The sequence below is a fragment of the Ailuropoda melanoleuca genome, chromosome 2 (genome assembly GCF_002007445.2).
Source record: "Ailuropoda melanoleuca isolate Jingjing chromosome 2, ASM200744v2, whole genome shotgun sequence".
In the NCBI taxonomy this organism is placed as follows: domain Eukaryota; kingdom Metazoa; phylum Chordata; class Mammalia; order Carnivora; family Ursidae; genus Ailuropoda; species Ailuropoda melanoleuca.
In genome coordinates, this window is record NC_048219.1 from 3,422,558 (window position 1) to 3,448,468 (window position 25,911).

General features: G+C 43.9%; 1 protein-coding gene across 5 annotated transcripts in view; it reads right to left on the reverse strand.

Moving 5' to 3' along the window:
- The window catches only part of LUZP1 (leucine zipper protein 1), an 89,211-nt gene that overhangs the window by 24,144 nt on the left and 39,156 nt on the right, over positions 1–25,911 (reverse strand). For all 5 annotated transcript variants that reach the window (XM_034646211.1, XM_034646206.1, XM_002919531.4 and 2 more), the window contains exon 2: positions 2,421–2,525. The gene's annotated coding sequence lies outside the window, so the exon portion shown is untranslated. The remainder of the gene's footprint in view (positions 1–2,420; positions 2,526–25,911) is intronic.

A 25,911-nucleotide genomic window follows, 5' to 3' on the forward strand; every position in this document is an offset into this window, starting at 1 on the left:
TAACTCGGGGCTTTACACCCGCTGTTCCCTCTGAGTGGTACCTCTTCCCCAGATATCCCTGGCTGGATCCCTCACCTCTTTCAGATCTTGGCTGAAACTATCACCTCACAGAGGCCTTCCCTGATCTCCCTACATAAAGGAGCAGTTCCAGGCTCCCTATCACTTGGCCACTTTACCCTGCTTTTGTTCTTCTGAGCACATGTCACCTAGCGGACATTATTTATCTACTTACCTATTTGTTTCTATCTAGTTATTCATTTTCTTTTGTTAAGTTTCTACCCTTTAATACATAATCCTTGAGAGCAAGAACTTTTCTTTTGTTTAGTGCTGTATTATTGTTTTATTTAGAGCTGTTCAGCTCCAAGAATTGTGCTAGGCATGTAGTAAGTGGTCAGTTTGTGTCACCAGAACATAAGCCCCAGCAGGTAACAAAATACTCTATGTACAATAGGTATGCAGAATAAGTTTGGTTAAAGAAAATGATTACCCACCCTGTCAAATTCACCAAGTATATTAAAAAACATTGGAGCTTCTTAACTATAGAGTACAAGCTAAATGTTGCAGGAGGGCAGGTGGGCGGGGGATGGGCAGTAAGGAGGGCACTTGTGATGAGCATTGGGTGTTGTACCTAAGTGATGAATCACTAAATTCTACTCCTGAAACTAGTATTACATCATATATTAACTAAGTAGAATTTACATAAAAACCTGAAACATAAAAACAAACAAAACCACGAAACACTGGTGCTCCAATAAAAAGAGACTATATCAGAAAGATCAATGAACAATGAATGCTGGCTGCCACACCATCCAACCGGAACGAGTTTCCTAACCCAGTTCCCTGAGGTAGGAAAAATATTCCAGAGAAAGGAACAGAACAAGAATATTCAACCAATTTTTTTTAACTAACTTATTTATTTATTTATGAGAGAACGAGCAGAGGGAAGAGGCAGAGCGAGAGGGAGAAGCAGGCTCCCCACTGAGAAAGGAGCCTGATGCAGGACTCAATCCCAGGACCCCGAGATGATGACCTAAGCCGAAGGTAGATGCCTAACCAACTGAGCCACCCAGGCGTGCCAAGAATCCTGAGCCAGGGGCCTGAGTCTGGGTGGCTCAGTCATTAAGCGTCTGCCTTCGGCTCAGGTCATGATCCCAGGGTCCTGGGATTCGGCCCCGCACTGGGCTCCGGCTCAGCGGGAAGCCTGCTTCTCCCTCTCCCACTCCCCCTGCTTGTGTTCCCTCTCTCGCTGTGTCTCTGTCAAATAAATAATAAAAAAATCTTTAAAAAAAAAAAAATCCTGAACCAATTAACAGAGCAAGAGCTTGTCTCAAGTTTCCCACCCCCTTAAGAAGAGCCAGAGCTATGTGTGATGTGCCCCTTTCCTGGGAGGGGTCACCCTGAGAGTGAGAGGTCTTGCTGAAATGCCTTTCCTACATCCTGTCCTGTCACTACTATGCCTAGAACCAGTTCCCAGACTCAGTCTGCGGCCGCCCCATCACTTTACCTCTCCAGAGAACCTTCCTCTAGCTATTCTCCAACTACCACTGGTGACCAAGACCCCTCGGTTTGGTCCTTTGGCCATGTAAGTGTGAGCTCCTTAGATTTCCTCAGTGTGCTCTGCCTTGGTCAGCAACAACCAATAAAATAACTGGCTCACAGAATCCAAAAGGGCTAGGAAAAGGAGCTAGCTGTCAACCAAGATGGGTTTTTGTTTATTTTGCTTTGCTTTTTAAAGATTAAGTCAGACACTGTCTCAACCAAAAAAAGTAATTTTCTCAAAAGAGAAACATTACAGTACAATGAAAATAACCCAGGGTGAAATCCAGTCCTCCCCTTCACTCCCTGTGTGAACTTGGAGAAGTTACTTCCTTGCGGCTCATTTCCTTGGGGTGAGAATAAGCGCACAGTCTGTAGCGTCAGTGTAAATACTCAGGGAGGTACTGCATGTCAAACAGGACTGGCCTGGCACACAGTAAGTATTCGGCAAATGCTAGCTCAGCCTATTTCTGAAAGTTGTTGACTAAATGCAAGGATTTTTACCATGGGTAGGTTGGCTGGTTGGCAGATTACATTAGAAAACATATGAAGGGGGTGCCTGGGTAGCTCAGTTCATTAAGTGTCTGCCTCCAGCTCAGGTCATGATCTCGGGGTCCTGGGATTGAGTCCTACGTCAGGCTCCCTGCTCAATGTGGAGTCTGCTTGTCCCTCTTCCTCTGCCCCTCCCCCTGCTTGAGCTCACTCTGTATCTCTCTCAAACGAATAAATAATATCTTTTTAAAAATTAAGTACTTAGCACAGTGTTTGGTTGATAACAAATATTAACTTTCCTCCGTCTCCTGCAGTGGTGCAAAAATTACAGAGACTTCAGAAACCATGCAATTCTACCAGTGTGCCCAGGTTTCACTGTACCGCATACTTACCATTTAGGTAATTTAAGCTTCCCGTTAATGCTTCCGGTGCCTCCCTGGTGCTTGCTGTCTTGGAAACAGACACTCACTATCTTTCAATGCCAGCTGCCTCTTGACCTGGACAGAACATAAACAGAAAGCAAGACATAGGTAAAGTGGGAATTGCACCAAGACTGAGCTGAAGGGAGAGGAGACTCCCTTTTCCTTTCAGATGATATGATCTCAAGGCAGACTACACTTTCTTAAATTAACATGCCTCCATAGTCCCCAGTAGTCTAAAACTCATGACATCTTACAGCTTGGAGGGATCTCAGAAATCAACTAGTTAAATGCCCTCAATTTAAGGAAAAGAAACTAAAACTTGGAAAGGGTGAGTCACATAACTGCTTAGGGCTAAAGCCAGTATTCTACTAAAAATAAGATGTTCTAGGGGCGCCTGTGTGGCACAGCAGTTAAGCGTCTGCCTTCGGCTCAGGGCGTGATCCCGGCGTTATGGGTTCGAGCCCCACATCAGGCTTCCTCTGATATGAGCCTGCTTTCCTCTCCCACTCCCCCTGCTTGTGTTCACTCTCTCGCTGGCTGTCTCTATCTCTGTCGAATAAATAAATAAAACCTTTAAAAAATAAAAATAAAAATAAAAATAAGATGTTCTAGAAGATGGATAAGGGAAAAAACCCAAACATCTGTGGAGTACCTACCACACCCCAGGCAATATGTTTTATATTTTATTCAAACAATAATACAATATCACCCCCAATAAAGAATCTAAATTTCAAGAAGTCAAGTGATTTGTCCAAGGTCTTACAGCTTGCTAATAAATGGCAGTCAGGATTTAAACCCATGCCTGTCTGACAAAAAAGCCCCTTCACCAGGCTGACTCTCATTGGGTTGCCTTTTAGATGTGGTCCTCAAAAGGGCCTTGAACCACCCAGTATCAATTAGAACCCAGTAGAGCTTCTCTGTCTGCAGATACCCTCTGGTTTTATAACAAGCATTCCACCAGAGACCTGAAAGGTCTACTAACCCATTGAATGTTACCCCTAAAGTTTTAGAAGAATTACTGGAGGTGGAAGATCTGGAGCAAACTTCTGTCTATCCTCGTCTTGCCAAAGAACAGAAAGATACCTTCTACCCTGGAAGTAAAGCTTCTATACTTGGTCTTAAGCACAAACTAACCCCCTTCTTTCATCATGACTGCCCATCCCTCCCTTACACATCCCACAGACTACCTTGTGACCTCTTTCCGAGGCTGTTGGTCCCTTTAGTCTGATTTCCACACCTCCACTACCAACCCCATAACGCACACACATGGGAGAGTCCATATCTGCCTCTATGCTCCTAGAGAGTGAGAAGGCTTAAAATTAAAAGACAGAGATAACTGAATGATAGTTTTTTCAAATGGCTTTAGAAAAAAGATGAGGGGGCTGCTCAGGTGGCGCAGTTGGTCGAGCATCCCACTCCTGGTTTTAGCTCAGGTCATGATCTCGGGGTCATGAGATCGAGCCCTGTGTCAGGCTCCTTACTGATCTTCTCTCTCCCTCTGCCCCGCCCCCCGACTTGCACATGCTCGCTCGCTCTCGCTCTCTCAGATAAATAAATAAATAAATAAATAAATAAATAAATAAATAAATCTTTTAAAAAAAGACAAAGGCCTGAAGCCTCAAGCCAGTAAGACCAGAACAGAAAAGAATTAGTGACAAGCAAGAAAAATGGAAAAGTAGGAAAAAAGGTCTATACCAGGGTCAGCACCCAAGGGATGGCCTGAGTGAATGAAGGAGAAGTTTTAGCTTCCCCCATAACCCCTCCCCCCAACCCTTTTGAAAAAGTCAGTATGTACAGACCATGTATAATTGCTATTTAAATCTGGTCTACCTCCACTCGGCCCTAACAATGACAGGGTGCTGAAAGCTGCTGAAAGCTACTGCCCCCACCGCCTCCTGCCACATTTCCCGGCATATTACTAAGGCCCAGGGGGCTATTCTTTTCAAAACAGGATAGAATGCACTGTCCAGAATCAAACAAACAGGAACTCCTGATGAGATTTATTTTCAACCGTCTACATTCTCTCCTTGTTCCTAAGGGATGGAAACAAGCAGCAAATGATTTCTTTCCTTTGCTTCTGAATGTCATTTACTTCTTGTATCCTTGGCGTACTGGCCTGCTGTCCCCAGAACAAGAGGATGACTGTAAACATCTAAGGGGTGCTGCCCCTTCAGAAAGCTCTCCACCCAGGGAGATCCACCCATACCACAGTGGTGGTAGTGTACGTGTGTGGGTAGTTTATCTCTGTCTGTCCAGAAGAAGAGATGAAAGGACCCTTACAGATCATGGAGACTCGAACTGCCTCCCGTGCCAGAGGAGAAAGTGACTTCCCCAGAGAAGAGACTTATCCAAGGTTGCAAAGCAAGTTAAAATGAACGCGGTTGAGGGGTGCCTGGGTGGCAGAGTGGTTAAGCGTCTGCCTTCGGCTCAGGGCGTGATCCCGGCGTTATGGGATTGAGCCCCACGTCAGGCTCCTCGGCTATGAGCCTGCTTCTTCCTCTCCCACTCCCCCTGCTTGTGTCCCCTCTCTCACTGGCTGTCTCTACCTCTGTCGAATAAATAATAAAATGTTTAAAAAAAAAAATGAACGCGGTTGAGTCCACCTGAGGTAATAAGCTACACTGAAAAAAATGCATCCGATCACCCTTGTTTGACTGAAGACTGAAGCTCTCTTAAATATGTATCACTTTTGTTCCCAAAACACTTCGATAATGGATAAAAATGCTATTAGGTAAGTCTGGTTCCAGTATGATCCTCCAACAGGTAACAACAATAAACTCGAGGTAAAATGTAAAAGACTATCTGAGGTGAACAAAGGCTGGCAGATTTGGGAAAGAAGTCAAAAACAGAGAGAAGGGGCTGGGATAGGACGAATTCCCCAGCTTTGGAGCTTTCACCAGAGGGCTGACAGCTCCAGTGCCCATCAAAAAAACAAAGGAGGAACCACAGACAGAGTCCAGAGCAGCCACAGGTAATGGGAAATAAGGAAGAAGAGGGCCAGAGAAGCAAAGTCCCAGGCACTGTGTGTGAACTCTGTCCAAACCTCTAGCTGAGCCCTGACCCACGCACGCACAGGGCAGAAGCCAAATGCCTCAGCCAAGGACGAAAGAACTAGACTAAGGTTTAAACTGCATACCCTCCTCCCCACAGGGGAGACAGAGCCTGCAGTTTTGAGTCTGAGGTAGTTGCCTGCTAAAATAAAAACATCACCGGAAATCAGTGTCTCCACAGCGTAACATCCACATGCATTCATGTTAAGGCTACAATCCCAGATCACATGAAGAACTAGAAAAACTACACCCATTTGCAAGGGAAAAGACAATTAGCAGAGGGCAACTCCAAGATGACCCAAATACTGGAATTATCAGACAGGGGTATTAAAGCAGCAATTAGAGCTAAGCAGAGGAAGTGAAAAAAATTTTATTTGAAAAGTGGAAATTTCGGAACAGAAACAACCACCACAAAATCCTCTGAATGGGCTTAAGAACAGAATGGAGATGACAGAGAAGAGTCCACGAAATTTGCAGGTCAAGAGAAATTACCCACACTGAAAAATTCTGGGTCATCTGCAGTCTCTAGAAGAACCACCCCCAGCCCTTCACCTGAGTGTCCACAGTGATACCTTGGCTTTCGTCACCAGATAAACCGCTACCCAAGAGAACCAGAATAACTAAGCATCACAGAGATACCATGACCCTGCAATTCCGCTGGAGCAGCCCACCCCTCATATCTACTAGTTAACTTTCAGAGGTCTTCCAGATGTAAGCAAAGAACTAATTTGAAGGTGGAAAATGAGAGGGTGGATAAAAATTTAAGCCTGAGATAACCATAATATCCTAAGTCCTAGGAGTCAAATCTGGTGTCCCGTTTTGTCTACTGAAAAGCAAGAAGCAAGGAGACAAATATTTTTCTCCTAGAATTGCTAAGGGAGCATTCTCAGGAGTGTTCAGGAAAAAAGTGAGGAGGGATTTTATGTTTTTTCTGCCCTATGCAATCTCTTCACCAAAAAGCCAACCTGTAAACAAGCTGATGGCAGGTTGGAGTGGGACCAATCACTGGGTCTGGGGCTGAAGATGGCAGCAGCTTGGGGAGAGCCAATCTAGTGTCACCTGGGTTGATAAAAGCAGGTAACTGGAAGGCCATCCCTGACCAGCTTCCCACCCTCTAGTCACTTCATGCCAGAGTTCAAGACACTCCAGGTAAAAGGGTGGGGGGGAGACACGGGCTGCAGGAAGACATGTCTGAAAGCCCTGCCTTTTTCTCAAGCCCTCTCCGCCCCATCCCACCTGCCAACAAGGGCGGAGAATCCAGAGCAAGTGGGAAATTGGGGAAAAGAAGAGGTACCCTCTTAAGGTGAGGAACCTTGAACAGGGAGTTCACAGCCACCTGACACACCGTCAACCTCAGACAAGTCTTCTATACTCTCTGGGTCTCCTTTCCATCAGTCGAACAAAGCACTCAAGACAAAATGATATTTAAGGGCCTTCCCAATAACAACATGTATGAACCTTTAACATGCTGTCTCCGTCTGCCCTTGAAGAAACTATAAATAATAGGTCCCAAAAGGCAAAAGTGGTGACATGCCAATTCACGTGATTTATTAGAATACCTCAGGGTTATACAATTATTCAAATTTTTATTTTTATTTTTTTTAAGATTTTATTTATTTGAGAGAGAGAGCACAGAGGGAGAGTGAGAGGGAGAAGCAGACTCCCCGCTGAGCATGGAGCCCAACGTGGGGCTCGATCCCACGACTCCAGGATCATGACCTGAGCCAAACGCAGACGCTCAACCGAGCCACCCAAGCACCCAATTTATACAAAATTTTAAAGAATAAATTAATAGTCTTGTTATTAATTCTTAAATTTTACACTGATAACAGATTTCAATACCTATCTATGATGGAGGGCTGCTAAAATAATGTCCAATTTGGAGCACCTGGATGGTGCAGTCAGTTAAGTGTCTGTCCAACTCTTGGTTTTGGCTCAGGTCCATGATGTCAGGGTCGTGAGATCAAGCCCTGTGTCAGGCTCCAAGCTCAGCACAGAGCCTGCTTGAGTTTCTCTCTCCATCTCCCTCTGCCCCTCTCCACCACTCGCATGCGCTCTCTCAAATAAATACATCTTTAAAATAATAATAATAATGTCTGATTCTCCCAGGATAACTCATTCATCCATGTAACTCTTGGGATGAGACAGCAGATACTCTTATCCCCCACATGACAGATGAGCAAACAGATTAAGACTTGTGACTCTTTTAGGAAGCTCATAACAGAGACAGAACTAGAATCCAGTAATCCCACCTCTGAGCTTCACCAAAGAAACCAAAGAAAGCTTACCAAAGAAACTTTACCTAACAAAGAACCAAGAGTATAAACAAGATTAAAATTAGAAAGAAAGGATTTAAGAACTTTCAAACACTTTGGAACCACTTATTAATAAACAATTGATAAGACTAGCTTGTGATTAGGGCATCTATTTAGAAGCAGGCCTCAAGGACCGCCACCTGTCCGCCGTTTCCTTTTCTGACAAGCAGGCTATAATTGAGACTAGGCTTCCTTGCAATTAGCCCGTGTTTGTGGGGTTTAGCAATAGAACCACATGTCTAAAATTGTTGGTTTTAGACCTGCTTTAGAAAGTTGGCTGAATCAGAAGAACATGCTGGCTCCCTTTCACCCCTAGGAGTCTTTAATTAGGATATCAAGGGGCCACAAGGATTAGGGCAGGTAATGGCAAATGTAAACAGCAAGTCACAACAACCTGCCTAAGGAGAGAGAAACCAGAAGTGCTTTTATTACCTAATTTAATCTTCACAGTAACCCCCTCAAGGTAAATACCATCATGATTATTTTATAATTGAGGAAGAAATAAAGGGTCAAAGTCACATAGCTGGTAAGTGGATTCTCGCCTAGGTATTTCTGACCCACAATTTGCATTATACCACCTCCCCAAGGAATTCTCTGAACTCTGACCTTCCAAAAAGCCAGTATTGATCCACACCCCAAATACGACAAACCAACAGGAGGTTGATGGGTAGTTTGTGCATTCTTTCATTCAATCATGTATTCATGCAAATACTGACTGGCTACCATGCATCAAGCTCTGAGGGAAGCACTGGGGATAAAACTAGTAGAAACAGAACTGTCTTGTGCCATTTACTGTAGAGCACAAAACGAAAACACTGATTTAAGAATCACACTAGTAGGGGCGCCTGGGTGGCACAGCGGTTAAGCGTCTGCCTTCGGCTCAGGGCATGATCCCGGCGTTGTGGGATCAAGCCCCACATCCGGCTCCTCCGCTATGAGCCTGCTTCTTCCTCTCCCACTCCCCCTGCTTGTGTTCCCTCTCTCGCTGGCTTTCTCTATCTCTGTCAAATAAATAAATAAAATCTTTAAAAGAAAAAAAAAAGAATCACACTAGTAAATTAAAACAAGCTGACCCATTCCCAGAGAGGTCTAAGAGGCTGCCACTAGCGGTCAGGATGTTTCTAAGTAGAAGAGGGAGCACAGTGAACTTGAGCTAAACTGGATGACAACAAAGGGGGAACAAGCAGGTGCATGACCGGCGATGAGGATGGAGAGGTATGGAGAGAGCCACGCCACAGAGGCACTTGGGAGACCAAATTATGGAACTGGTCCTTATCCAGAGAGCTACAGAAAGTCATTTAAGTGTTAAGTAGGGGTAAGGTGTGTACATTTCAAAAAGATCACTTCCACTTCAGTATGGACCACAGATGGAAGGAGAGAAGAACGGTGCCAAAAGATGGGGAGGAAGGCCCTCTGTGGGCCAGGAGGCGCAACGGCAGTAAGACCTAACCACACTGGGGGCAAACATGGCACCTACTATGGCCCCGGCGCCGTTCTGGGCACTTTGTGGGAATTAACTGAATCCTTACAACTCTATTATCCCCATCTTATAAAAGAGAAGTTAAGTAATTTAATGGTATTACATACCCCCTTCATGTGCTCATTTCCCTCATAATCAGTCCCTTGCAAACATCTTTCATTCACCTGCCCCCCCCACAGTATTCAGGTAGTAAAACTTCAGTTCTCACTAAACGAAATTAATGACCTCTCCGAGCCCACACCGAAGCAGCTAAGTTACTAAGCTATGTCTCTAGAGAAAATGCTAACTACTGACTTGCATCATTTAAAAAAAAAATTGTAAGTAGGCTCCATGCCCAGCATGGGGCTTGAACCCACGACCCTGAGATCAAGAGTCGCATGCTCTACTGACTGAGCCAGCCAGCAGCCCGCATTTTAAATTTATCACCGCAAATCTCAAACACATCCCTCGACGTTACCAGCAATCCTACTACATTTCCCTTGGTAGGTTCACTTTGCGACTCCCCAAAATGACTCTTGCACAGCTTTTTCTTTCTCAATAAACCTCCAGTCCTCATCAGCTAAAGGACTTTTTCCCAAGAAGCAATACTCAGACCATCATTTCCTAACTACAAGTCCAACAATATACCAGCATTCTGCTTTCCCCATTGTTACAATGAAGAGGCTTTGCTGATACATGAAGTACAACTTTTCATGTCTACGAAGGATCCGAAGCCCTCTTAGCTTTGTATGCAATGACCTCTGCTCGCTTACATCATCATTTTTCTCCCCGCAGACTCTCAAATGCCCCTACTCAACGAGCATGTGGTCCACAGTCTAGCCCTGGCTCGCAGACTCCTACCAGTGTAAGTACAGTAAGTACTTGAGAATAGGCACTCGGACATCTGGGAAGCAAGCTAACATGGCTACAACATCCAAGCACAGGATCCGAGGAGGACTTCTCACACAGGGTCTAGACCAGTGAGGATGCTGATCAACTCACACAGCGAGTCACATGTGGAATGAGTTACAGACAAAATGCACATAGTAGTCCTACACGCAGGTCCTAGACAGATTAGAAAAAATTAATTGGTGCCCACAAATCAGCTGGGGATCCCCCTAAAGTGCAGAAACTGACTCAGCAGGTCTGGGGTGGGGTCTGAGATTCCGTATTTCTAAAACGTTCCCACATGGATCCAGAGGCCGCATTTGGAAAGATTCTAGAATTACCGATCTTAAAAAAAAAAAAAAAAAAAAAACCAGAACAATAAACTCTCCCTTGCTGTCACACCTCCTTCCAGCTGGTCCAGCGTCTCTGCTTCTCCTCATAGCAAAACCGAGAGTGGTCTCTACTCTTCACTTCCGTACCCTTTATTCTCAGTTCACACCAATCAGCCTTCTATCCTCAATGCTCCACGAAAACTGTTCATCAGGGCCAAAGGCCTCAACACTGCCAAATTCTATGTGGTCTCTTCCTCATCCTCCAAATGGCATTTAACACAAATAACCACTCTTTCTCCACCGAAACCCTTGGTTCGAGGATATCACACTTGCCTGATCTTCCTACTCCATGGGTCATCCTCAGTCTGCTCTGCCTTCTCCTCTACTTGACCAGAGATAGTCCTGGGGCCTCTCTACTTCACCTGTACCCTCCCTTCTTTGGGCAATCCCCTCCAGTCCCATGATTTTTAATATCAATGACCTCCAAATTTTTATCTCCAGCAATGACCTCCCTGAAGTCCAGAAGCATATCCGACAGCCTACCTGACTTCTCTACCTGGATGTGTAATTGATATCACACATCCATACACTCTCAGACTCTTGATGGTATTTACCTCCCACCCTTCTTTCCACAAACCCATTCCTCTTTACGTCTTCCCCCAATTCACAATACCACCATTCACCCAAGTGCCCAGGCCAAACACCCAATCATGTCAGGTGTCTCCTTCCCTCACACCCCACCTGCAAATCCATCAGTGGGTCCTATCAACTCCACTTCCAAATTTTCTCCCTATCCCTCTGCTCTCTACATCCCCTATTAGGCACCCTAGTCCAAGCTACTGGACTTTCACCCTACCTACTACAACAGCCTCCTTAAGTCTCCCTGCTACCAACTCTCCCCTATATATACACCACTTTTCAGACAGCAAATTAAATTTATTAACATTTAATTAGATCAAGACTCTATTCTGCTTAAAAACAACATAACAAAACACCTCTCACAGCTTTCCCTTTCACCTAGAATAATCTAAAGTTCTCACCAGAGTCTACTAGGCCCTGTGTGATCTGGCCCTTACTACCTCTCTGACCTCATCTCCTAACAGGTCCCCTCCCCACTTCCTGCTTCTTGCACACAGTGTTCATTCCGGCCTTGGGGCCTTTGCACTAGCTGTTCCCTCGTCCCTCTGTACAGCTGGCTCCTTTTCGTCATTGAAGGGTCAGCTTAAATTCCACCACCTCTGTAAAGTCTTGACCAGACAATATAAGGTAGCTCTCAACCTCTAACAAATCACCCTGGTTTTTGGCACCTTAGCGCTTAGCCCTATCTGGTATTTTGTTTACTTGTTTATTGTTCGTCCCTTCCTCCCCACCCCTACCCCCCCCTTCTGTCTACCTCATCACTATATCCCCAGCATATTCCATATCCTAGAACGGGGCCTGGCTGACAACAGACGGGTCTGTAGCACAGGGGAGCGATCCAGGCTGGATACATACATTTATGAGTCACGTCCACAGAGGTGTGGTTACTAAAGCCAATGGGGATGATGAGATCACCGAGGGAGAGTGTCTACTATGAGCGGAGAGAAGGGCCTGGGACAGGAGAACATTCCATAGCTGTAGAATGGAGGATGAGTCTACAAACACAGCAGAGAAGTAGGAGGAAGAACAGGACAGGGTTGCGTCACTGGAGCCAAGACAAGAGAGTGTTTCTGGAAGGAAGGAGTGGTCAACAGCATCAACTTCACTGAGAAAATGACCCAAAAAAATCTGTTGAATTTGGCTTCATGGAGGACATGAGTGACTTCCTGAGAGGTGCAGAGCAAAGTGACGGGAACCAGCCTGGGACAGGCTGAGTGGAGGGAGGCAGTGAATAACAGACGGCAAGTTAGAGAAGTTTGGCTATTTCAAAGTGAAGGTGCCAGATTCAAGAGGACGGACGCAGGGCTGAGGATACTCGGTTTCATCTGTTTCTGTTTAAAGGGGGCACTGTCCTAGCAGCACTGCCTCATGTACGAGCGGCAAGTCCTGGTGGCTGCAAGTCACCCAAAGGCTTCAAGCCCTTTTCCTCAGCTTATAATTCCGCACCCCTTGGACTGATTCCCAAATGTCCACAGTATCAATCGGGAAGTCTTTTTTTTATACATATATCTCATCTTCCTCACTACAACAGAAGATAAAAATGCCCTTCTACACACTTTCCCTCAGTGCGTCAGGAACAGAAGACGTGGCTGTTTATACTGGAGGGCCTGGGTTTAGAAGGTTTGCTCTGCCATTTTAATTTCAAGGCTCATTTTGGGGGAGTCATCATTATTTCTACCCCCAGCAAGAAGTTTCTTTCCATGTTAGAGCCTCGAGAGAGCTTCCCTTTGTCTCACTCCTTTTCCGCCCTGCCTGCTGCCCAGGCAACATACTATCACTGAAGGAGTCCACATGGTCTCAGAAGCCAGGGAATCTCGGTTCCCCTACAATTCAGTCACACAGCAGCTTCGGTGACCCCACTTCACGATCTCAGGTTCTTCAAGTGTATGCAGAGGTGATAATATCTAAACTTCACAGGGCTGATGTCCAGATTATAGGAAAATATACACTAAGTGTACACACATAAGGCCTGGCCTAAAGTATATTCTATAAACGTTAATCCAATTTTCTTCTCACCACCATTCTGATAAAGCATTACATCCCCTGCACATTTTTAGTTTCTCTTTCCCTCTAAGTGTACCACGAAGCCCTTGGGAAAGGAACCTTGAGAAATTCACTGGCCCAGTTCCAGCAGCAATAATTTTAAAGTACTAGAGAGGTGGGAGGGGCCAGAGGTGTCACTGGGCAGCATCCGAAAGGGCAGGGAGGACGCCCCCCCCCCCCGTCAGAAGACCTCACCGGGATCCCCGCCCGGTTCTCTGCATCTCCCCACCACCCCTTGTCCAAGTTCCCTTCTTGTAGCCCTGCATGTGTCTCTTTGTCTCGTCCCCTTCGTAAGTCCCGCTTGCCAGCAAGTTTCAACTCAGTGTCTTCAGTATTACAAACACACAGAACAAAGGGCAGGCACGCTCAGAGCACACATATACTGGGCAGTACGCTGGGCTATGAAATCCTGAGACCCAGTCCTGTCTCTCCAGTTTACTGGTTCTGTGACCCTTGTGGATTATTACAATTCTCTGAGTTCTATTCAGTTTCCTCATTTGTAAAACAGAAATGACCAATAAGATTGTAAGGACCAAATGAAATAATATATGTGAAAGTACTTTGGCCACCATAAAACACGGTTATTGTTATAGTATAGGTAACACAAGGCAGCTGCAGGGTCTAGCTTTGGCCAGCTGAGTTGTGCTACTGAGAAAAGTCCTCAGTCCTGGAGAAGTCTGTTCTATGATCTATGGCCACCTGTTTTCATCTCAAGTCCTCCTATCCCTGGCAGCTAAAAAAGTTATATTCTTTCTAATTTCACTTGATTCTCTTTACTTAGCAAGGATTCTTCAATTTCTCTGACTAAATGGCTCCATGTCCCCAGAATGGTAAAGACCATTGGACCTGATGCTCTCTAACATTTAAGCCTCCCCATCCTTTGCTCCCAAAGTACTTTGTCCATGTCTCTACTTGCACAATTTCCAGTCTACTTTGCATTATAGCTTTGTTTTATATCATCTCCTAAGGAGAGAGCAGAAGGTTGTCTGAGTTTTATGTTCCCCATAGCACTTAACATGGAGCTTTGTACACAGAGCTTTGAGCTCCAAAAATATTGGCTGATTGACTCAATGCTAATTTCTAATTTTTTGCACTTATTGTCCATACCACACAATATTTATAGACTACCCTCTTATTCTTTTATGCTTTTTTGGTACCTCTACAGGCCTGGCACAGTGTGAAACACAAAGTCAGTATTTTTTTTTTTTTTAAGACTGGTGACTGGTTTATTTCTTGGTCAAGGTGAAAAAGTCCTATCAACCTATCCTACGTATGAGTTTTAACAACTTGCTCTGGTTACTGACAAATATAAACATGACATTTAACAGACTGTCACAGGAGGACACTGCATAACAGAGTTATTACACAGAGGCAAATGAAATGCACAGATTGAGGGGCCTTTTTCTCCCCAGTGGCATCAAAAATACGGTAAAAAGGCAAATATATTGATAGTCAGCAGACCTGGACGCCTGAGTTTATCTCTAGAAAATGAGCAGTCTCCTAAAATGGCTCCCAATGATCTCTGCCTGCTAGTGTCCATGTTCTTATGTGGGCTCCTCCCCTTGAGTTTGGTCTGGGCCTCACGACTTACTTCTAACAACAAGAATGTGTCAAGAATTATGAGATGTCATTTCTGAGATTAGGTTATAAAAGACTGAATTTTTTCTTGCTGGCACTTTCTCTCTTTTGCCATCTCTCGCTTTGATGAAGCTAGCTGCTGTGCTGGAGAGGCCCATATGGCAAGGAACTAAAGGTGGCCTCCATCTACCAACCCACAAGAAATTGAGACCCTCAATCCAACTGCCCACGAGGACCTGAATCCTGCCAACCACCTCTGAGTGAACTTGAAGCTGGCCCTTCCTCAGTCACACTTGATGGCTGACATCTTGATTATAACTGTGTGAGTCGCTGAAGCAAGGGACCCAGCTAAAGCCATGCCCAGCTTCCTAACCCACAGAAACTGATACAATAAATGTGTATTGTTTTATGCCGCAACATATAACTAACATACGCTGTATATAAAAAAAGGGGAGGGGGGCGCCTGGGTGGCTCAGGCGTTAAGCGTCTGCCTTTGGCTCACGGTGTGATCCCTGAGTCCAGGGATCAAGCCCCACATTGGGCTCCCTGCTCCACTGGGAAGCCTGCTTCTTCCTCTCCCACTCCCCCTGCTTGTGTTCCCTCTCTCGCTGCCTGTCAAATAAATAAATAAAATCTTTTAAAAAGGAGGAGGGATAGAATCCAAGACCCCAAGGGCCCTTCTAGTTCTGACATAGGATTAGGTACTAATCCCATAGTACCTCAAAGCCTAGCTACAGCCACTCAGACCTCCCGTAGGTTTCCTATACTAGATACGCCATTTCAGTCCATGCCAATGACCACCACACCAACTTTCCAACAAAAAACCTGTTGTGCACTTAGATCTGATGAATTACTTAAAATAAGATAATCTGCACAATTTAGCCCATATAGATAAAGAGGATGGAGTGATATGGTGGCTAATTGCTAGAAGATGCTTGGTACAAACTAAAAGAAATCACCCTAGGTCTTCCTGGTATGGGAATCCAGCCCCTGTTGCGCTTTACTGCAGCCCGTCTTGGGACACTCCAGCCTCCCACCCCTACCCACTCATGTTTGTTTGTTTGTTTGTTTTTTTAAAGATTTTATTTATTTATTTGACAGAGACAGCCAGCGAAGAGGAACACAGGCAGGGGGAGTGGGAGAGGAAGAAGTAGGCTCCCAGCTGAGGAGCCTGATGTGGGGCTCGATCCCAGAATGCCAGGATCACGCCCTGAGCCGAAGGCAGACGCTTAACCACTGAGCCACCCAGGTGCCCCTACATGGGTGTTTTAACACTTCCTCCCTGTGCTGCGTATAGACTCAATTTCTTTTTTTTTTTTAAGATTTTATTTATTTATATGACAGAGATAGACACAGCTAGCGAGAGACGGAACACAAGCAGGGTGAGTGGGAGAGGAAGAAGCAGGCTCATAGCAGAGGAGCCTGATGTGGGGCTCGAACCCATAACGCCGGGATCATGCCCTGAGCCGAAGGCAGACGCTTAACCGCTGCGCCACCCAGGCGCCCCTACATGGGTGTTTTAACACTTCCTCCCTATGCTGCGTATAGACTCAATTTCTTAATCCCTTAAAGTTTTCTTTCAACTGCTGTGAATGACCTATTTTCCAATTTCCAATTGTGTTCAGCTAATTAAAAAACAAAAACAAAACAAAACAAAAAAAAATAGCCTCATGATCAACAGTTCTACAAGAAAAGAACTTCAACAGGGAAGAAATCATACCTGCTTTTTCATGTCAGAGTCTCTGATTCTTAGGTTAGAGAATCAACCTTTGAAGTTCCTACTAAATAAGAAGATTCACACCACAAAGTAAAATCGGGACAAATGAGAACTTCATGACTATATTCTAGCCCTTAGCCCTCACCTCTCTAAAAGAACAGTCCTGAGATTTACACTCCAAGGGGTTTTCAACCTTACCTAATTATTAGAAAAACCTAGGAGCTTTCAAAAACATTATTACTGTCTGGCAACTGACTCAATTTCTACAATGAGTCGATACGAAAAAGGGAGAGCAGAGGAAGAAGGACTCTACATACAAAGAAACTCAGGAAGCGTAACGACTTAATGTACTGTGTGGCTGGTCAGACCCTTATCCTAACAAACTAACTGCAAAGACATTTTCCAGATAATCAAGGAAAGCTAATTATGATCTTATCTAGGTATTATTAAGGATCTGTTAATTTCATTAAATTTTAATAATGGCATTATGGTTATGTAAGAAAATGTCCATATTTAAAAATGCATATAAAAGTATGTCGCGGGGCGCCTGGGTGGCACAGCGGTTGAGCGTCTGCCTTCGGCTCAGGGCATGATCCCGGCGTTACGGGATCGAGCCCCACATCAGGCTCCTCCGCTGTGAGCCTGCTTCTTCCTCTCCTACTCCCCCTGCTTGTGTTCCCTCTCTCGCTGGCTGTCTCTATCTCTGTCAAATAAATAAATAAAATCTTTTTTAAAAAATAAATAAAAATAAATAAATAAAAGTATGTCGCGATGAGGCACCTGGGTGGCTCAGTTGGTTAAGTGTCCAACTCTTGACTTCGGCTCAAGTCATGATATCAGGGTTGTGAGATCGAGCCCCAATCCAGCTCCATGCAGAGTCTGCTTGTCCCTCTCCCTCCCTCTTCTGCCCTTCCCCACACGTGCATTCTAATAAATAAAATAAATAAAATCTTTTTTTAAAAAAGCATGTAGGGGTAAAATGACATGATTTCTGGGATTTGCTTTAAAATTCTTCAAAACGTTAAAAAGAACAGAAACGAAGCAAATGTAGCAAAATCTTGAAAATTACTGAACATAGATATATATAGGTTTACTATATTAGCCTCCCTCCTTTTGTGAATGTTTGAAATTTTTCATAATAAAAAAAAAAAAAATCTGACGGGCACCCGGATGGCTCAGTGGGTTAAGCAGCTGATCTCAGCTCAGGTCTTGATCTTGGCTAGGATCTTGATCTCAGGGTCATGAGTTCAAGTCCTACACTGGGCTCCACACTGGGCATGGAGCCTACTTAAAAAAAAAAAAATTTTTTTTTTTTGAAGCTAACACCTAGTACAACCAAACTCTTCAGCAATATCTACCAGAGCTGACATATGACCCAGAATTTTATTCCTAGGTATACACCCAATAGAAATGAGTACATACATCCATCAAAAGACATACACAAGACTTAAGAGTATCCATGGCAGCTTTGTCATATAGCCCACACTGTTAAGATCCCAAATGTCCAGGGCGCCTGAATGGCTCAGTCACTTAAGCATCTGCTTCGGCTCAGATGTGGGATCAAGCCCCATATGGGCTCCTTGCTCAGCAGGGAGCCTGCTTCCCCCTCTCCCTCTGCCACTCTCCACCACTCCTGCTCTCTCTCTCGCTTGCTCTCGCTCTATCTCAAATAAATAAAATATTTAAAAAAAAAGATCCCAAATGTCCATCAACAGAAGATTAAATAATTGTGCTACATCCAAACAATAAAACATTTGCATACTCCTACATAGAACATGGATGAATATCCAATATCCAGACACAATGTTGAACAAAAGCAGCCAGACCCAAAAGAGTGCATACTGATTCTATTTATATACTATTAAATGAAACTCAAGATTACACAAAACTAATAATGGAGTTAGAACTCACAATAAGTAGTTACTTGGGCAGCCAGTACTGAAGAGGAAGAAGCACAAGGGAGCCTTCCCGAGTTCTGGAAATGTTCTCTATCTTGACCTGATGCAGATTTTGATGTGAGCAGTCTTTACATGACAATATACATAGATATAAAAATTCATTGAGTATTGGGGCGCCTGGGTGGTTCAGTTGGTTAAGCATCCGACTCTTGATTTCAGCTCAGGTCATGATCTCAGGGTTGTGAGACTGAGCTGCTGGGCATGCAACCTGCTTAAGATTCTCTCTCTCCCCCTCCCCCTGCTCATGCACCCTCTAACTAAATAAAATCTTTTAAAAAAAATGTTTTTAATGGGTCTGCTTCTAGAAGCTTGGCAACAGAGGATTCAAACTTTTTCTAAGACAAACTTGAGCTATTACAGATTACGACAAGTTCAGTGAGCTGAGAAATTATGAGAAAGAAAAAATTATGTCTTCTGAGGAGGAGACAATTTCTAACTGATGTGTTCCCTTTGTGGAATATTAAACTAAAATAAGTTATCTCGGGGCGCCTGGGTGGCACAGCGGTTAAGCGTCTGCCTTCGGCTCAGGGCGTGATCCCGGCGTTGTGGGTTCGAGCCCCACGTCAGGCTCCTCTGCTGTGGGCCTGCTTCTTCCTCTCCCACTCCCCCTCCTTGTGTTCCCTCTCTCGCTAGCTGTCTCTATCTCTGTCAAATAAATAAAAAATCTTTAAAAAAAAAAATAAAATAAAATAAAATAAGTTATCTCAATAAAGAGCAAACAAATATGCGAGTAAAAATCAGAATCCTAGGTATCGGTATTTTATAAAAGTTCTGTAAGCAATTCTGATGTGCGGCCAATGCTAAGAACCATTCTACCTCAGCAAGCTCAAACTTAAAGACTCCCAAGCCTTCCTCCTTCTGTTTCCATAGAACTGAGACAAGGTAGTAAGAACCAAAGCTTGAAAAGATGGTGGAGCAGAGAGGACAGAGAGAGTTACCTCTTTGAGAAGAGTAGGAATCTAGGGCAAGGGAGGAAAAACTGAGGTCAGTGCTAATGGAACTAAGAACAAAGCTGTAAGAGACTGAATTTCACAACTCATATTTTAGTTCTAGCTTCACTACCAACTAGCTATGGGTATGACCTCAGGCAAACTGCTTCATCTCTCCAGGCCTCCCTAAGATCTCGTATAGCTTTTAAACAAAGTCTGGAGAGGAAAGTAAGAGGAATCAAGTAAGAACAGGCCCCTTTGAAAGACCCTAGGATTGCCTCTACATAGATAGCACTTACCATCCTGTATTGTAATTATCTACGTGTTTATCTCCCCCCACCAAACTGTGCGCTCTTAAAAGGCCAAGATTATAGTATTTCATCTCCAAATCCAAGCACATGCATAGAACTCGGCATATAGTAATAGTTCAGTAAATGTTCAATGGCTAAATAGCTGGACACTATGAGGAGTGCTTACGTTTATGTTCTTACAAGCATAGGTGTACTTATATAAGAAAGAACAATTCACCTCCCACATGTAAAACTGAGTAATAACACTGAATATTATTTTCTTTCTTAACACCAACTAAAGGAAGTCCAGATTCTAGAATGCCCAGAATCATCAGAAAGGCTCCCCAGAGATGACCTATGAGAGGCCTCAAAAGTCCATACCTCTTGTTCCCTAAATAATATACCTGCTAATAATAAAACCTAATGCTTATACATTATTTCATACTTCAAAGTGCCTTCACTCCCATACACTCAATTAATTCTCACAACTCTGTGAGAAGGTATTATCAAACCCATCTTATATGTGAGGAAACAGAGGCTCATATTTTAAATAATTTGCTAACCTAAGGCAAGCTGAAAGCTTCTAACAGAAGGCTTTCATAGGCTGCCCATCTTCAGTGCCCAGAAAGAGAAACAAGAACATCACCATTTCCACTCCCCAGTGTCCCCAAATAAGATGGATCAGTCAGTCCACCAGGTGCTTTGCTTTATTAAGCTAACTACCTCTTAAGTTTTCCTTATCCCCATGAGAATCAGTTTTACAGATTACTTTTATTTTATTTTTTAGAGAGAGGGTGGGGGGGCAGCGGGAGAGTGAGAGAGAGAATCTTAAGCAGGCTCCATGCCAGTACGGAGCCCCACACGGAGTTTGATCTCACAACCCTGAGATCATGACCTAAACAGAAATCCAGAGTCAGACACTTCACCGACTGAGTCACCCAGGTGCCCCTACAGATTACTTTTATTATGCTTTAAGCAAAAAATAAGGCCAGCCCAGGGAGAAAAATCCCAAGACTACAAACAGCCACATTCAAAAGCTGCTGGCTAACCTCCCTGTGTATAATGCTAAAGAAATAAGAGCAAAATTTGCTCCAACGGGAAGCTCTAAACCCTGCTGACCAGAGAGCCCTCCAGCACTCGGGGTATTTGTCAGCCATGCACAGCTGTTTCAGTCTGTACCTGCTCCAGTATTTTCTCACTAACTTCTGCTGTTACCGTTTTCTCCATACCACTGTGAATTCTTACAAGAGCAAAGGGCACATCTTCCAGTTAGGAAGGTCCAGCTCCCCTAAATGACCATATAGTACCTAAAATCAGACCACTAAACACGTTTTTGTGTCCCAGTAATTGACATAAACTGCCTTTCCCAAAATTACAAATTAAAATACTTTAAGTAATTAAGTTGACATTCTTCAACAGAACAACACATACAGGGGCTCCTGGGTGGCTCAGTCGGTTAAGGGTCTGCCTTCGGCTCAGGTCATGATCTCAGGATCCTGGGAGAGTGTCCAGCATCAGGCTCCTTGCTCAGCAGGGAGCCTGCTTCTCCCTCTCCCTGCCTCTCCCCCTGCCTCTCCCCCTGCTTGTGCTCTCTCTCTCTGCCATAAATAAAATCTTAAAAAAACAAACAAAGAAAAAACACATATAGAATCTAGATTCTCTAAGAAACAAAGATCAAAGGGCACTTAGCACTACAATAATGCCAGGCACACATATCTGAGGGCACTGAATAAAAGTGTGCTGCATAAATGATAACTAGCTTAAAATCCATTAAAAATCACTTAAGGCAGAGTAAAATAACTAAGGACCAAGAAAGATGGGCACAGAATGCCAAGTTAACCAGAAAAATTGCAAATCAGATTCTAAGGCAGTTCCACCCAAGGTCATGCTTGGGGGCGCACCAGGAATCACCCTGAATTTAAGCACCACCTTACAGCTACGCAGAGACCTATAGCCCCAGTGTGTGATTAGGGTGGGGGCCTAATTCTCTCTCCTTGAGAAGCATCTCAATCTGCAGCAGCTCTCTCCCTCCCCAACTACTCTCCACGCACATGCCCTGAGGCCCAGCCACAGGACTACAGGAGTTAAGCCAGACCAGAACTAAAAATTGGAGGAAATTAGCATGTCACCTGACAAGTTTCCAGCACAGCCTAAACTCATTAAGTTACAAACATGACTGAAGATTCCACTATGCTGGTGAAACTACTCTTAGTCTGCAAAATAAAAATAGCTCATTTATCAAACAGGAGCATTCCTCAAGTTTTTCTGCCCTGTCAACAACCCAAAGCTCCATTTCCTCAAATTACTCATCTAGAGTGTTTTCTTGGATCCCAGTCTCCCCACCTCTCCACCTTTCCCACTCCTCACCCTAATCCCCTGAACACAGCAAGAGACCGAAACTCCTCTGCCCTAACTGAAGCTTTTAAAGTTTTTTTTTTTTTTCCGTTACAAACATGTACAAAGCTAGGAGGCCTTGTGTAAAGCCTTGTGTAAAGCCACAACTAGATGGGCTGAGCTACAGCAAATAATGAAAAGCAAAAAATGAAGGACAAGACAGGGCATGACCAGGAAGTCAGCTAAATGCTCTTCATTCAGGCAGGACTGGAGTGAACCCCACCCACTGGAAACAAGCAGCACGAGGGTACATGGTTTCCAGTACAGAGCCATTACAACACAGCCATCAAGCCTGCTCTGGGGACAGACTCATCCCCAAAGAGCTCTGAGAACCCTACAAGAATCATTAAGCTGTCCTCAGGTTGAAGTAACATTTTTAGGGGGAATAAACTCTCATAATTTAAGCCAAACAACCCAAGATTAAACTGCAGGTTTTCTAGTCATACAGAGCCGAGAGAGGGGCTCAAATCATTCCACTAGGAAGTAGGAGCTCAGATGAAGCTGGAAATCCTGTCCTCAGTAGCTCTCCCTCCCGTTGGGCCCAGAGGTAAGCTGGCACGCCTTTTCCAAAGGTGGAAACTAACTGTGGACTTTGAACTTCCTTATAGACCCTTGTCCTTCTCAATAGCATCAGAAGAATGCCATAATACTATGCCACCCTATAGAGACCGAACAAAGCACTGGCTATTCTAGAACAGTTACCTGGGATACACATTAATATACTCCCCACAGATCCAACTCTGAAGTCTTCTCTCACTCTTATTTTTAACCTTTTACATTCTCTTTAAAAAAGAAAAAACAAAACTGGCTTATCTATAAAATCCACACTCTCAGAAACATTCCTACTGAAAAAAATTAGCCTGAGATCCCCCGGGGTACACTGTGGTAAAGTTCCCATACAGAACCTATGCTGTGTGTCAGAGCAAACTACAAGTGGTGGCCCTTCATCAAACAACGTCGGAACCTTCCAGGACTCATAAAATCAAAGAATATCAGAGCTAAGAAGATCTTAGAGGATCAATTATCCAGCCCTTCATTTTAAAGATGGGGGAAATAAGGTCCAAAGAGAGGGAAATGAAGGCTTGGAGTAAAACTGGACCTAAAAGCTAGGTGTCCAGAATCCCAACTCAAGCCCCTTAAGCCACACCATACCTCTTCATAAGACTGAGTTTATGGGAGTCAAGTGACTAAGGAAAGGGAGGGAGAAGAAAGTAAATATCTGGTTCGAGGCAAAGAGACCAACTCTGTGAACTCTCCTTCTCTGATGCTTTGTGGAGTGACTCAGGGCCAGCTTCTGCTCCTCCAGATCCTTAATTTCAAGAGCTTTTCTCTTAAACATTACATAATTTTTACTAAGAAGCAAGATATAAATTCCCACCCACACCTTACCTGGGCCTCCCAATCACTGGCCAGGCAAAGTCAAAAACAACCAAGTGCTACAATGGAAGGGCTATGAGAACCCTGAGGCAGAACGGGAACAGCTTTGGGGAAAGAGGCATATTTTAAAAAGATGACTCAACTGGATGACCCTATCGAAGGAAACTACATCACCAGACTTCATATTCTAGTATCCAGTATCTAGGCCGTGGAGAAAATTTTGATTCTCTGAATCTTGGTTTCTTTAACAGTAAGATAAAAAATACAGACTTCATTCATTCGAAGGCCCTTTCAAGTTCTAAAAGGCTCCACCTCTTTCCAAGAGGCCGCTGCCAAAGAAAGACCGTAACCACAATAGTACCCAAGAGGCAAGGTACGAAAGTCTTAAGCTGGGCCACCAGCCTGGAGATGGGCCCTGGCAGATAGGCTTCGAAGCTACTAGCCTTCCCACAACCTGACAATGAACATCAAGGGTACCACTAAAATTCAACATGGGGGAAACAGTGCATACTTTCTTCAACAGTGTGCCCACTAGAATGTTGGCTGTGACGCCTTTAAGGATCTGGTCTGACCATCTACAGATGGTTTAAATTTGCCACTGCTGATTGTTTCCAGCCCCTCCACTGAAATCAAACTGAGTATTTATTGTCTACCACTAAATATATTACTTTCCCAATATCCTCATTCTCTATTTTCCCTTTGATTTACCATTTTACATTACGTTAAAGACCTATGAAAAAAATGTAAAAACCTTAATCACAAGTAAATAACCAGAAATTTCAATTAACAGAAAACAAAACAAGACAAAATGAGCGTAAGCAAGCTTTTTTCTACAGCATCTAAGTCACACAGCCAATGCAGCATTCCCTTTCAAAGTCTGTTCCTTCCCAGGGATGTGGCTGATGGTGAAAACGCCAAATAATGTGAGCAAAGAGGACCAGCTTGGTTTTCTGCGGGCTCATCAACAAAACATCTTAATATAGAGGCTACAGTATATCAGAGATTAAAGCCAACAACTGAATCAATGCAAAAGGAAATGCAAGCTCTGATGCAAATTATGAAAAGTAATGAATCTTAAATAAGCAAGTACTTGCCTGCCCACCAAGCATGGGATAAAGACGATTTCTATCAACAAAGCTACAAATAGTAATTTTCAAACCTCAGTATGAATATGGAATTACTTGTTAAAACTGCAGATTCCCAGGGACCATCTTCAAATAGTCTCATTAATTGGATCTGTTATGGAGCCCACGGATTTGCATTTGTATTCTGATAGAAAAGGTCCAAAGACTATGCTTTTTAAAATACTGTGAGGAAAAAGGATATTGTTAACTCTCCTGGACACCTAAATATACATTTTCTGGGAGGTGTAACCTACACTATGTGTTCCAAAGATGCCCGGCTGATTTTCAACAGTACCAGACCCACTCCCTCCCATACTGAGAATAAATATGCTGATTTTAAGCACTTTAATAAGGTAATCCCCCCTTCCACCTCCTAAAACAACTTCCGAAGTCAGTGCCACCTCCACTCCTCATACCAAAGACCCTTCTAAAGGGTTACTGAAACACACATTCGGGCTCCTTTCCTTGGATGGTCACTCACTGGCTTCATTCTGGGCTGTGTGTTACTTCTCAGGAAAGTCTTCCCTTCCACTCCATCTAAAGTGAGATCCTTTCTAAAAGGAAGCACCCTTTCTCTAACTTGGTCCTTGCTTTTTCTGTTTTATTTCTCTTCACGGTACTTAGCATTACTGAAGATTCATTACTTTGTATTTATTTACACTCTCCCTTACTAGAACATAAGCCCTACTAGAAAAAGGCCTTTCCCACCACCACCACTGCATTCCTAGCACCCAGAATGGTACCTGACGTATAGTAAATGCTCAATAAATGTTTACAAATGAATAAACCACCACTTCACAAAACAAAATAAGTTCTTGGTCTTTCATCCCATTCAGTTTGCCTGCCATATGCACTGTCACCAGTGTCATCCTTTAGATGGCTACATCGCTCAGGAAGTTGAATCTGGGTGCCAGCCCAGAAAGGCTCCCTGCCACATGACTTTCACCACCCTATGGTAATGTGGGATTTTTTGTTTCCCCAACTGAACTGCAATACAGGTTTAAAGGTCCAGCCTACAGATGTTTCCAAATGACTTATATTCCATAAGAATGACTTGGCTTCTACTATGTGAGAAGTCAAATGCAATGTTGTCAAACACCAGTGTGAGAGCTGCAAGTTTCAACAAAAGCAGAACATAGTATGTTGGCAGCCAAACATACTTCACTCGACTCTGCATTAGGTCAGCCAAACACTTTCTGTCAAGATGCAGCAAACTCTCACCACACACATTTGACTATTCATTTGCTTAGGGGCGATAATGACTTATAAAAGACTATACCAAATGCTTCATATGCATCACCCTAATCCTCAAAATAATCCTACAAAACAGGTATTATCCCCATTTTAGAGATCAGGAATTTGAAGCTC